The sequence below is a fragment of the Mirounga angustirostris genome, unplaced genomic scaffold (assembly GCF_029215605.1).
Source record: "Mirounga angustirostris isolate CCGP_5_RB_7025 unplaced genomic scaffold, mMirAng1.0.hap1 SCAF_15, whole genome shotgun sequence".
Taxonomy (NCBI): Eukaryota; Metazoa; Chordata; class Mammalia; order Carnivora; family Phocidae; genus Mirounga; species Mirounga angustirostris.
The window spans coordinates 9,937,624-9,948,868 of NW_026991723.1; the positions used below are offsets into that span (position 1 = coordinate 9,937,624).

Sequence of the window (11,245 nt, forward strand, 5' to 3'; positions counted from 1 at the left end):
TTTTCAGCAATTGTACACTCTGAGTCCTTGTTAGGCAGCAAGGAATACGTGGAGCACTGTTTTGTGGCAACAGTAAAGTCAGACCCTGCAGACTCTGAAGGAAGCATGGAAGGACTGGTAAGGATTCTAATATTTAAGCACAGCAGGAGAATGTTACAGCCTCTATCCCCACAAGATGTGACAGGATTCCTTGTATTTCCTGCCGAAAACGCAACCTCTTCCAACCTCAAATATCCTGTAATCCTTCAAGTATTAAGAAAGCTCCTACTCTGGCCTTTTAATACAGTTGACTTAACCCATCTCCTCCCTTCTCCACAAAGCCTTCCCAAATCCCATCCAACCACTCCAGCTCTCACTGGGAAGAGCAGAATCTGAGCTGTACTTGGGTTAGGCTCAGAGCCAAATTCCTAAGTTCGTTAAGAACCAACCTAAAGTGACCAATCACAGTACAGTCCCATAGATCAAAAACCTTGAGATATAGATAAGACCTTAGAGAAAAAGCACCCCAAACCCCACCTTCTCCCATGGGTTGAGTCTAGTCCGCTCATCTTTATTTGCACTCTAAATAGGCAGAATGCAGATACTATGTAGTACGGCTAGAAGGTCCATGAACAACTAAGGAACGGGGCTGCCTGTGAACTGCCTTTAAGGCTACAAATAAAACTGGAATCTTATTAAAATATTTAAAGTTGCACAATCTGTCCAGCAAGATCCTTTCCTTATTCAGGACACGTCTGCCTCTCTGTGTGTTTCATAACCTACGGAACTAGAGGCTATTATCCAATGATGCTTATAACCCCTAGGCTTTTTAGTGAATTTCTCTGTAACTAATGCCCTTTTGTGAGTTGTTCTCTTGCCTGGAAGACAGGATAATTTGGAGTCTCTGAAGTCTTAGAAACAGGCATTTACCAAATTCCTTCCACTTGTTTGAGCTTATTTACTGTTTAAAAAAAAAATCTTCTAAGTATAACATTCCACAAACCCCACCACCAACACTGTTCTCTAAACACCTGGCTTAGTTGTTGAAAGGAAGAGACTGGCTTGGGGCAGGAAGACTGAACTGAGTGAGCCCCAGCCTGTTTTCATTTATGAAATCCCCTCCACCAATGCGCTGATGGAGAGGGAAGGCTACAGAGACTTCTTGAGGCATCAGTCTGCTTGAATTAATCTGTTACTAACCAGAATCCAAAAGTGGAGCTTAAGAACCTGCATTTGGGGAGAAAATGCCATGTGTGTCTGGGTATGCGGTGTAGATTGACAGGGAAACCAAGGCAGGCATGCGGTTGATTTTACAAAGCATATCTGGGTGCTATAAATCACCGGATTTACACGTTACTTAGAGTATCTGCACAGAGGGAAGGCAAGCATTATTACAACGTTAGAACCATCTCCCCTTTGAGGGCATTTTACACCTAGCTCATTGAGTTAATTATACAGATATTATTTTCATGTCTCTGAGTTGTCTGACTTACCATGTTTGAAAATTACTTTATTTGCATACATCAATATATTCTTAGAAAACCCAACACTTTTCTTAGAGTTAATAAATTTAAGGGTCTAACACAAAACATATATGCAAAATTTAACAGCTTTCCTACCTACCAAGAAAAAACAAGGAAAATAAAAGGAAACCTAAGTCTATTTATATTAGCAATAATACGCACTTCCGAATAACTTTAGTGATAAATGTGAATATCCTTATGAAGAAAACTGCACAACTTTATTGAGGTACATTAAAATTTTTTGACTAAAGATATATGTACCACATATATCTGGATGGAAAGAACGAGTATTCTAACAAGGTCAATTGTTACCAAATGAATGTGAAGATTTGATTCATTCTAATCAAAATGCAAATTTATTTTTTGTAAATTGATGAAGTGATCTTAAAGTTCATCTGGAAGAAAAAAATAAGCAAGAATAACTAAGAACTGAAAAAGAAATTTAGTAATGTACACCAGTAGGAATTAAAACATAACACACACAAAAAATAATTACGGCATTAGCACAAGAACGGAAAAATAATCAGAATCGAAGACATACCTAAAACAGATACTCCTAGCTACACACTTTTTAAAATGCAAATTTAATATATGAGGAAGGTGGCATACCAATCAATGATGAAAGGTGCTCAGACAACTGGTTTAAGTCACTTTCAGTCTGTCACTTGTGGTCACTCAACCTTTTGCACATTCTCCCTATATATATATTTTTTTTAATTTCCTATATTGTGAGAACTGCCTTCTCAAAATAATTTCCAGAAAACTTCTTCCCTAATCAGACGCAGCCACCTAACACTCTTCCTCAAAAGTAAGGCAGGAAAAACAGCTCTAAACCTGGCCTGGCCTCAATTTTGCTGGGAAGGGCGTCAGCACAGGCAGCTGGCCGACCCCTCACCTGGCCAGTTCTGGGGCCCAGCTCCAGGCATTACTGCTGGAAGTTACCCCCTGTACCCAGAGATTTTGTGAGCCACCTAAAATTCTCAGAACATTATGTGTCTGCTTAAGCTAGCTCAGGGGGGATTCTGTTCTTTACAACTAAGGTGCTGGAAAAAAATGGTTACTAATTCCAAGAAAAAGCTATGTAAATCCTCACCTCTACAGCACATAAACAAACTTCATGCAGATGAAGGAATAAATTTATTTTAAATCAGACCATTTTTTAAATCTAGAAAAAAAAAATACAAAGATGAACTCTGGATGGAAAAAGACTGAAAAGACAAAAAGCAAAAAAGAGAAAAAGGAAAAGAAATATATTTTAGCACTTAAAATGTTATATTCCTATGCTGCCAGGGGTGGAAGGTACAAAAGCCTGATATATATGTGTCTGTTTGCTTATTTATGCATTTTTTAAAAGCTCACTAATAATTTTAAAAATACAGTGAATAAGGGGCGCCTGGGTGGCTCAGTTGGTTAAACGACTGCCTTCGGCTCAGGTCATGATCCTGGAGTCCCGGGATCGAGTCCCGCATCAGGCTCCCTGCTCGGCAGGGGGTCTGCTTCTCCCTCTGACCCTCCTCCCTCTCATGCTCTCTGTCTCTCATTCTCTCTCTCAAATAAATAAATAAAATCTTTAAAAAAAAAAATACAGGGCGCCTGGGTGGCTCAGTTGGTTAAGCGACTGCCTTCGGCTCAGGTCATGATCCTGGAGTCCCTGGACCGGGTCCCGCATCAGGCTCCCTGCTCGGCGGGGAGTCTGCTTCTCCCTCTGACCCTCCCCCCTCTCATGTGCTTTCTCTCATTCTCTCTCTCTCAAATAAATAAATAAAATCTTTTAAAAAAAAATACAGTGAATAAGATATTTTTACCTATTAAGTTGGTGAGATTTTCTTAGTAATAATATTCCATTCCAATAAAAATTTATTCATTTACTCAACTGGCAGGAAGGTGAATTGGTACAGACTTTCTGGAACACAATTTCACAATATGTATATTAAGGGTCTAAAATATTTATGCTCTACATGAAACTAGCACTTTTACTTCTAGGTATCTGTCTAAATTATTTATATTTCCTATATTACTTTTATAAGCAGAGAAACAAAGGTACTAATATTAGAAAAGAGGCTACAAGGGACTCTTCCACCAAGACTGCTTCAACATAATACTGCCTCCCCCAAACATTTAGAATTACATATGAATCAATGAAAGATGGGCCCACTTAGTCTCCAAATCAGAAGCTTATAAAAGCAAGGTAACTGTCCCTCAGGCACATGAGAAAACTCAGTAAAGGTAACCAGAGTCCCTCTGGGAAGCAGGAGGGAAGGAAAACAGAGCCATGGGCTGATGCACCCCCTGTAACCCAGGCACATGCGGGGAAAACACAGGGAAGGTTTTTTCAAGGACTCTGAGGACGTCCTCCAGTCCTGGACTACGATGGGTATTTAACCCACACTGCCCAGAAATACCACTGAATGTGAACGAACTGAATTACTAAGAAAAAGCTTTATCTTTTCTAGACTAACAGCGGTAATAACCCTAAAGGTATTTCTTCTCATCCAAAACCAAGACAACAACCCCTCCCTGGAAGCTAATTCTGGATACACTGAATCCAAAATGTAGAGTGAATAATGGCCATTCACGTGAGTTTTCATTAATAGTGATGACATAATCACTTAAATCTGGAAGTTACGTATTTCACAAACTAGATACTTGAATATCGGCTAATTCTCCAAAGACCTTCAGTAAATTATTAATTCTATTCCCCACGTGTAACTCTCTCGTATGTACTTTTAACCATCGTCCCATTTCTACAAGGACTGAGACATCTGGGTCATTTTCAAGATACCACAAAACATCAGCATGAGGCAGAGAAAGCTAGGATCAAAAGGTTCAAAGATGCAAATAACAAGAGTAGGATGTGGGTGAGGCTGGGAGGTGGGCACATGCACGGCGGCAGACCCTGTGGTCTCAGAGGGGATGTGCGGGGTCAGTCTTTCTAACCATACACCCCCCCCTCCTGTACAGAATTATCAGTAACCTCTTCAACATCCTCTGAAAACATAAAGATTTGAGAGGGTTTTCTTTTTTCTTTACTTATTCTGGAAATTCGAAGTTTTCCAACTCTGAATCCACCTAAAGCTAGAAACATAATTGGTATTTAAGTATTAACTTTCAATGGAACTCACCATGCCCACAGTGATGAGCGCAAGTGATGAGAAATCAGAGCAGGAACCTGAGAGACACCTGCCATGTCCAAAAAAGCAGCAGCATGCAGATGACTCTCTCCTGACAATAATACACGATTCTGTCAAGACAGAGACCAAGAATTATTCAAAATGCCACAATGTAGCCTATGGTATAACTGGGAAATAATCACCATCTTCTTTGTGACTATCCAAGGAAAGGACCATAGGGTTTAATTGAAGATCTATTCCATTTATCTTTAAAACCCCATTTTAGTATTATTTGTGAACCTATGAAATAAAAGTCTATCCCATGTATACATAATAGAGTCAATTAATTACGTCATCAGCTAATGCAGAAATGAGCTCAGGTCAGGCCTTGAATCTAACATGAAGGAGAAAGGCTCCTCCTCTAAGTACAATCCTCAGTCAAGGAAGATTGAAGAGGCATGTTGTGAGAAAATGCAGGGCTGAAAACCAGACTATCAAGACCTCTCTCACCAAAATGAACACTTCTCCTTCCCACTGTACCATACTTCTCAGCAAGTTCTCCCCCATTCCCACTTCCCTTACAGGCTGATGACAAGGAGCCTGGCCCTTATATCACAACCAAAACAAAATAAAATCTCTGGTGTGAAGGAGATCCACCTTGTTTTCAAGGCCCTTCTTGGCATGGATGCTGCCTTGCCCTGTTTCCTATCCCATATGGCCCTTCTAGTTCCTCGAAAGTAATTCTCTAGGCTCTTGGCCACTCTTAGCCTTTCCTCCAAGGCTTCTGATTTTCCGGTGTTACGTGACTTCCCTAGCACTCAAACCACCACTGCCGATCAAGGCTTTCTGCCTCCACCCTACAGCAACTCCAACACCAGAATTCTGGGAGCTCCGGGGCCCTGCCCAACTCTGGAGCCCACAAGGATGGAGACAAGGACATTTGCAGCCTTGCCTCCACCCCCATCTAACAAAGCAAGAACACAGGTATACAACCCAGGTACCTACTAAGGCTCCTTTTTTTTTTTTTTAAGATTTTTATTTATTTATTTGACAGAGAGATAGAAAGAGAGCACAAGTAGGCAGAGTGGCAGGCAGAGGGAGAGGGAGAAGCAGGCTCTCCGCTGAGCAGGGAGCCGGATGTGAGGCTCAATCCCAGGACCCCAGGATCATGACTTGAGCCAAAGGCAGCCACTTAACCAGCTGAGCCACCCAGGCGCCCCACTAAGGCTCTTTCTGAACCATAAGCTCCCCCTTGTCTCCTCATACAAGGGTAGGGTTTACGGCTCAGTTTCCCCGTTTAGCACTGCCATTGCTCATTGGTACTAGAGTCATGCCCATCAGAGCCTGGGCCTGAGAGCCTAGGTAGTTTTGAGTGGCCTTCTCACTGTGCCTTGCTCTGTGATCCACGAGCCTGACCTTACCGATCTCCTCACTGCTGTCTTCAGACTGGGCCTGACCAATGAAAGGCATCAGGAGAACATGGGAGGGAAGGACAAGAGGTCAGAGTATTTCATCTCCATTCTCTCTACTATAGTCTGAATATCTGTGCTCCCCCAAAATTCATATTCCAGTGTGATGTTATTATAAGGTAGAGGTTTAGGTCATGAGCCTGGAGCCCTCATGTATGGGAGTGGTGTTCTTATCAAAGACCCCTAGAAGGGAGTTCCTTAGCCCTTCCACCATATGCAGACACAAGGAGAAGTCCACAACACTGAAGGGTACCGATCACGTTGGCATCCTGATCTTGGACTTTTAGCCTCCCCAACTGTGAGCAATTTCAGTTGTTTATAAGCCACGCAGTCTGTGGCATTTTGTCATAGCAACTTGAACAGATTAAGACACCCTCCTGGTTGGGGCTCTATGATCCTAACACTGGCCAGGAAGGCCCTCCCCTACAGCTTCCACTCTCACTGGGCTGCAGAAACATATCCCTTCATTTGTCCCTTCAAACACAGAGTGGTAGCAGCTCCTAGCTGTGGCTAGTCCGAGTACTTCATCCTTTGTTGGCTCCCTCAACCTTGTCCACACCTAAGTTTTCCCTTCATCATCAACTCTTGAACCACAGGACCTGGATTCTATTTCTTGCAAAGTCCCTAATTCGAACCTACCATCATGTGATTTCCTGTCGCTCCATCTTCCACCTGGCACGTTCCCCATCCACTTCCTTAGACAGCTCTGCCCTGCAGACAGGGTATTCCCAGCTTCTGTATCCCACCAAGTGTCCAAGCCATGCTATACACCTTAATCATTAGGCTCTGCTCTGTTCATAAGCAAGACATCCGTACCTTCACTGTCCGCCTGGACCACTGCTGATCTGTGACTGTCCCAATGTACACTGTTCACGCACACCCTGGTTCTGATCCACCTTCTCCATCAGTACAGTGGAGATGCCTCACTCTGAGTTCTTCCCCTTGCAGTGAAACCCAGCTCTAACCTGACTACTAGCTACCAACTGCTACTCAGAGTGCGCGGCCCTGAATGTGACTCTCTGTCCTACAACTCTGCTCCAGCTGGCGCTCCTCCTGGTAATCCACTGCAGTCCCAGCTCTGCCAGGGGGCACTCTGTCTGTCTTTCCATTTCTCCTCCCCCTCTCTCCCACGGGGCCTCATTCTTCATCTTCCTGCTGTTATTGAAGCTGTAAAGTCCTTCCACTAAATAACAGTCCTGCCATCGGAGGACCCTCGAATTCTGGCTGATTCCGTATCCATAAAACTGATCTATAACTGGGGATGTGTAGAAGCATTATGGTCTTGGGTGACTTCAAAATTGCCAGTAGTAGCTACTCTGAGAATGCTGTTTTTTGGACTTCAAAATTTCCTCTTCTAGCTGCAGAGGCCTTCGTGACTAACACTAACTGCCTCCGTCGTCCAGGGCCTGACCTCACAATCTGGGAGGCCCACTCCGCTCTGGCAATATCTATCCCAACAAAAGACAACTTCTCCTGCTCCCTGAGAGCCTGCCTCTTTGCTCTCCAAAACACCACTCCCTTTCTTCCGAGCCTCCCAGCCCTCCCTCTCCAGAACATCAGTGCTTATGCATAATAAATAATTCTTACATCTTCCTCCAAAACTCTTCCTCCTTTTCCCTTGCTGCTTCCATTTACATACTGATGTCAAAAGGAGGCGGGGGTGAGGGAGGGCTATAGCCAGGAGGGAAGAAGATACATTACCTTCCTGGCATTTTACTAATAGGGTCTTTTTTTCTCCTCCTTTCAAAATTTGAAGGGAGCTCCACAGGCTGGAACAAATTTCTTTCAAGCCTGTTTAGCCTTTCTTGTGCTTTTTCCATTATCATCTTTATAGCAAAGATTTCAGTGAGGATTCACAGTGAGTCATTTTATGAGGCAGCTCCATCTGTACCATCTGCAGGCATGACTTTCCCATCACTCGAGACATTACGTATCTCCTTATGGCAGCCCGGACAGGGGGTGGAGACTGCCAAGCCAGGTCACATGCCAGGAGTCCATCACTCATCTGAAGGGGGCAGGCAGGGTCTGCTTACAATTAGACTCAATCCTGGTTCTGGATAATATGTCCCTCTAGCTTCAAATTCTTTCTTGCCAGCTCCCTGCTGGGCCCAGGAGGAGTTGGGGTCCCGCCTTCTTGGTTTCTTTCCCTCTCCACCTCTGATCCCCATCTCTCTCTCCTCCTTTCTCATTCTCCACTGTCCCCAACTGTCTCTTTCCATCAGTCATCTCTCTCTTACGTAACTCCATTTCTTTCTCCCTCATCTTTCTCTCTCTCCATTCCTCTACACCTCTCTCCCAGTTGGCCTTGTCCTTCATCTTCCTGCTGTTGTCTTTCTCTCCTTTCTGTCCTTCTCACCATCTCTGGTCCTTTACAAAGAATATTTTCATGTCACACCAACAGGGAATACAGCAGTTTCTCACAACATAACCAGAATGCCAGGATGCAGAACAAAAAAAAAAAATTAAAGTTCATCTCCCCAGGGAGAGAATCTCACATTTAAAACTCATCAGGGCTTGTGTATAATGATAACATAGAGAAAATATACCTACGCTTTTAGGAACAGGGTAGGAAAACCACTGTAAATTGAGGTAAATTGAGGTAAATTGAGGGTTGTATGGAGTAGTCGCCACTGAAAGAGGAAGGTGGACTCCTCAAAACAGTCATTTCAAAGCTCTTCGTCACTAATGTAGCCCAAAATTTAATTTGGAATAAGTTTCAATCATCTCTCCTATATTCTAGTCCATTCATCATAAAGCATCACAGCCAGAAAAGAGGGGCGTAAGTAGAAATACCCCTGGAACTCACATTCATTTGTATTTACTTCACATCTTACTTGTAAAAGCTACATAAATACATAAATAAAGACATCTGAATCTTCAACACTCTCAATTCAATTTAAAGGATATCTAATGCTGGCAAAAAAAAAAATCCATCTTTTAGTAACTAGTCCAACTATCACTCCATTAAACAGATGAATCTACTTCATGATTTTCTGAAACCTACCATGGTAAATCTTGTAAATATCAAGGGAAGTTATGGTGGCTTCTTTATTTATTTATTAGCCTTCCAGAAACACTCATGCAGGTTCCATTAGAGATCAAACTTAAAATCAGTATCAAAATCTATCAAATTCAAATCACTATACATTCCAATCCCTTCTTTGCTGGTTTACCTATTACATGAAAGTCATTTTACCTCTAAACGTCTTGGCTTCCTCATTTGTCAAATCTGCACAATAAAACCCACCTGGTAGGGTCCTTAGGCAAATCTAATGAAATACTCCACCTACTTTAGTAAAACTCACTAGTTAAAGCCTGACAGTTCTTCCCTTTCTCAATAAACTACCGGGCTCTATGGATCAAGTCTCAAGTTAACAAAATTACTCAGTGACATAGATGAATGAATAACAGTGTTTTAAAATTATTTGACAGCTTTTCGCAAAATTTATTTCATTGTCTCACCCTTAGAACTTCAGTAACATTAACAGCAAGAGTTAACATCTATTGAGCCAAGTGCTAGGCTGGATGTTGTACATGCAGTATTTCATTTTGTCTCACTACAATATTCTCAAGTAGAAACTGAAACCACTCAAAAGCATAAAGCTGAACAAAAAATCAAAATGGCTGTGCTAATGCTTCAGCAAAGCCTGATTTTAAAACATAACCTTTTCACTCTCTTCTGCAAACCTCCCCCGCTCCCCAGCCTTTGGTTTCAGGAACTGGGTACCACTCTAAAGATACAAACAAAGGAGGCCCGCACCAAGGACACAGTTCCTGTCAAAGCCAGCTAGATCCTGTATTTCCCTAAAAGCCCCGGCCCCTCCCTGTGGGCCGGCCTGCAGGTTTTTTCTGAAGGCCTTAGCCTGTGACAGCCTCCTTCGCCCGGTAAGGCAATAAAGCTATCGTTCCTCTTTACCCAAACTCTGCCTTTATGGCTCCAAAGCTCAGAGGCTGGTTTTCGACAACACGATCTTCCTCTTTTCTCGCCAAACTGAGGCTCACACTTGCCTCATCTGACACAACAGGTGGCACCGTTGGCGATTTTAAACCATGCTCTCATCTCAATTAAATTGAATTGACACGGCTGTCGGGTGAAGACCTGGGCTAACAATTAGGGCCACCAGAACGATCCTATTCCTTCTCATTGCATGGTGAGCACTGAACGCTGTCATCACAGCTGCTTTGGCTGAAAGACGCCTGAGGGTTTTCTAAATCCACGAACAATCTAGAAAGCTAACAGCAGTGTCTACATTTATCTAATGCAATACTGCTGCTCAGCATGCCTCCATCAGGAGATCAAACATCGCCTCGGACAAGGTAGGAAAGCCATCTTTTTTTGTTTTTTTTTTTTTTTAGATTTTTTTATTTTTTTTATTTTTTTTATTCTTATGTTAATCCCCATACATTACATCATTAGTTTTATTTATTTTTTTATTCTTATGTTAATCCTCATACATTACATCATTAGTTTTATTTATTTTTTTATTTTTTTTATTTTTTTATTCTTATGTTAATCCCCATACATTACATCATTAGTTTTATTTATTTTTTATTTTTTTTTAATTTTTTTATTGTTATGTTAATCCCCTTACATTACAACATTAGTTTTAGATGAAGTGTTCCATGATTCATTGTTTGCGCACAACACCCAGTGCTCCATGCAGAATGTGCCCTCCTCAATACCCACCACCAGGCCAACCCATCCTCCCACCCCCCTCCCCTCTAGAACCCTGTTTGTTTTTCAGAGTCCATCGTCTCTCATGGTTCGTCTACCCCTCCGATTTCCCCCGCTTCATTCTTCCCCTCCCGCTACCTTCTTCTTCTTCTTTTTTTTTTTCTTAACATATATTGAATTATTTGTTTCAGAGGTACAGATCTGAGATTCAACAGTCTTGCACAATTCACAGCGCTTACCAGAGCACATACCCTCCCCAGTGTTTATCACCCAGTCAGCCCATCCCTCCCACCCCACCCCCCACTCCAGCAACCCTCAGTTTGTTTCCTGCAATTAAGAATTCCTCATATCAGTGAGGTCATATGATACATGTCTTTCTCTGGTTGACTTATTTCACTCAGCATAATACCCTCCAGTTCCATCCATGTCGTTGCAAATGGCAAGATCTCATTCCTTTTGATGGCTGCATAATATTGGTAGGAAAGCCAT

General features: G+C 42.4%; 1 long non-coding RNA gene across 1 annotated transcript in view; it reads right to left on the minus strand.

Annotated features, from left to right (window-relative positions):
• LOC129046031 (uncharacterized) overlaps positions 1 to 5,085 on the minus strand; it is a 414,819-nt gene extending 409,734 nt beyond the window's left edge. Inside the window, exon 1 of the long non-coding RNA XR_010407794.1 lies at positions 4,625 to 5,085. This is a non-coding gene — a long non-coding RNA (uncharacterized LOC129046031). The remainder of the gene's footprint in view (positions 1 to 4,624) is intronic.
• Positions 5,086 to 11,245: the final 6,160 nt, after the last annotated feature.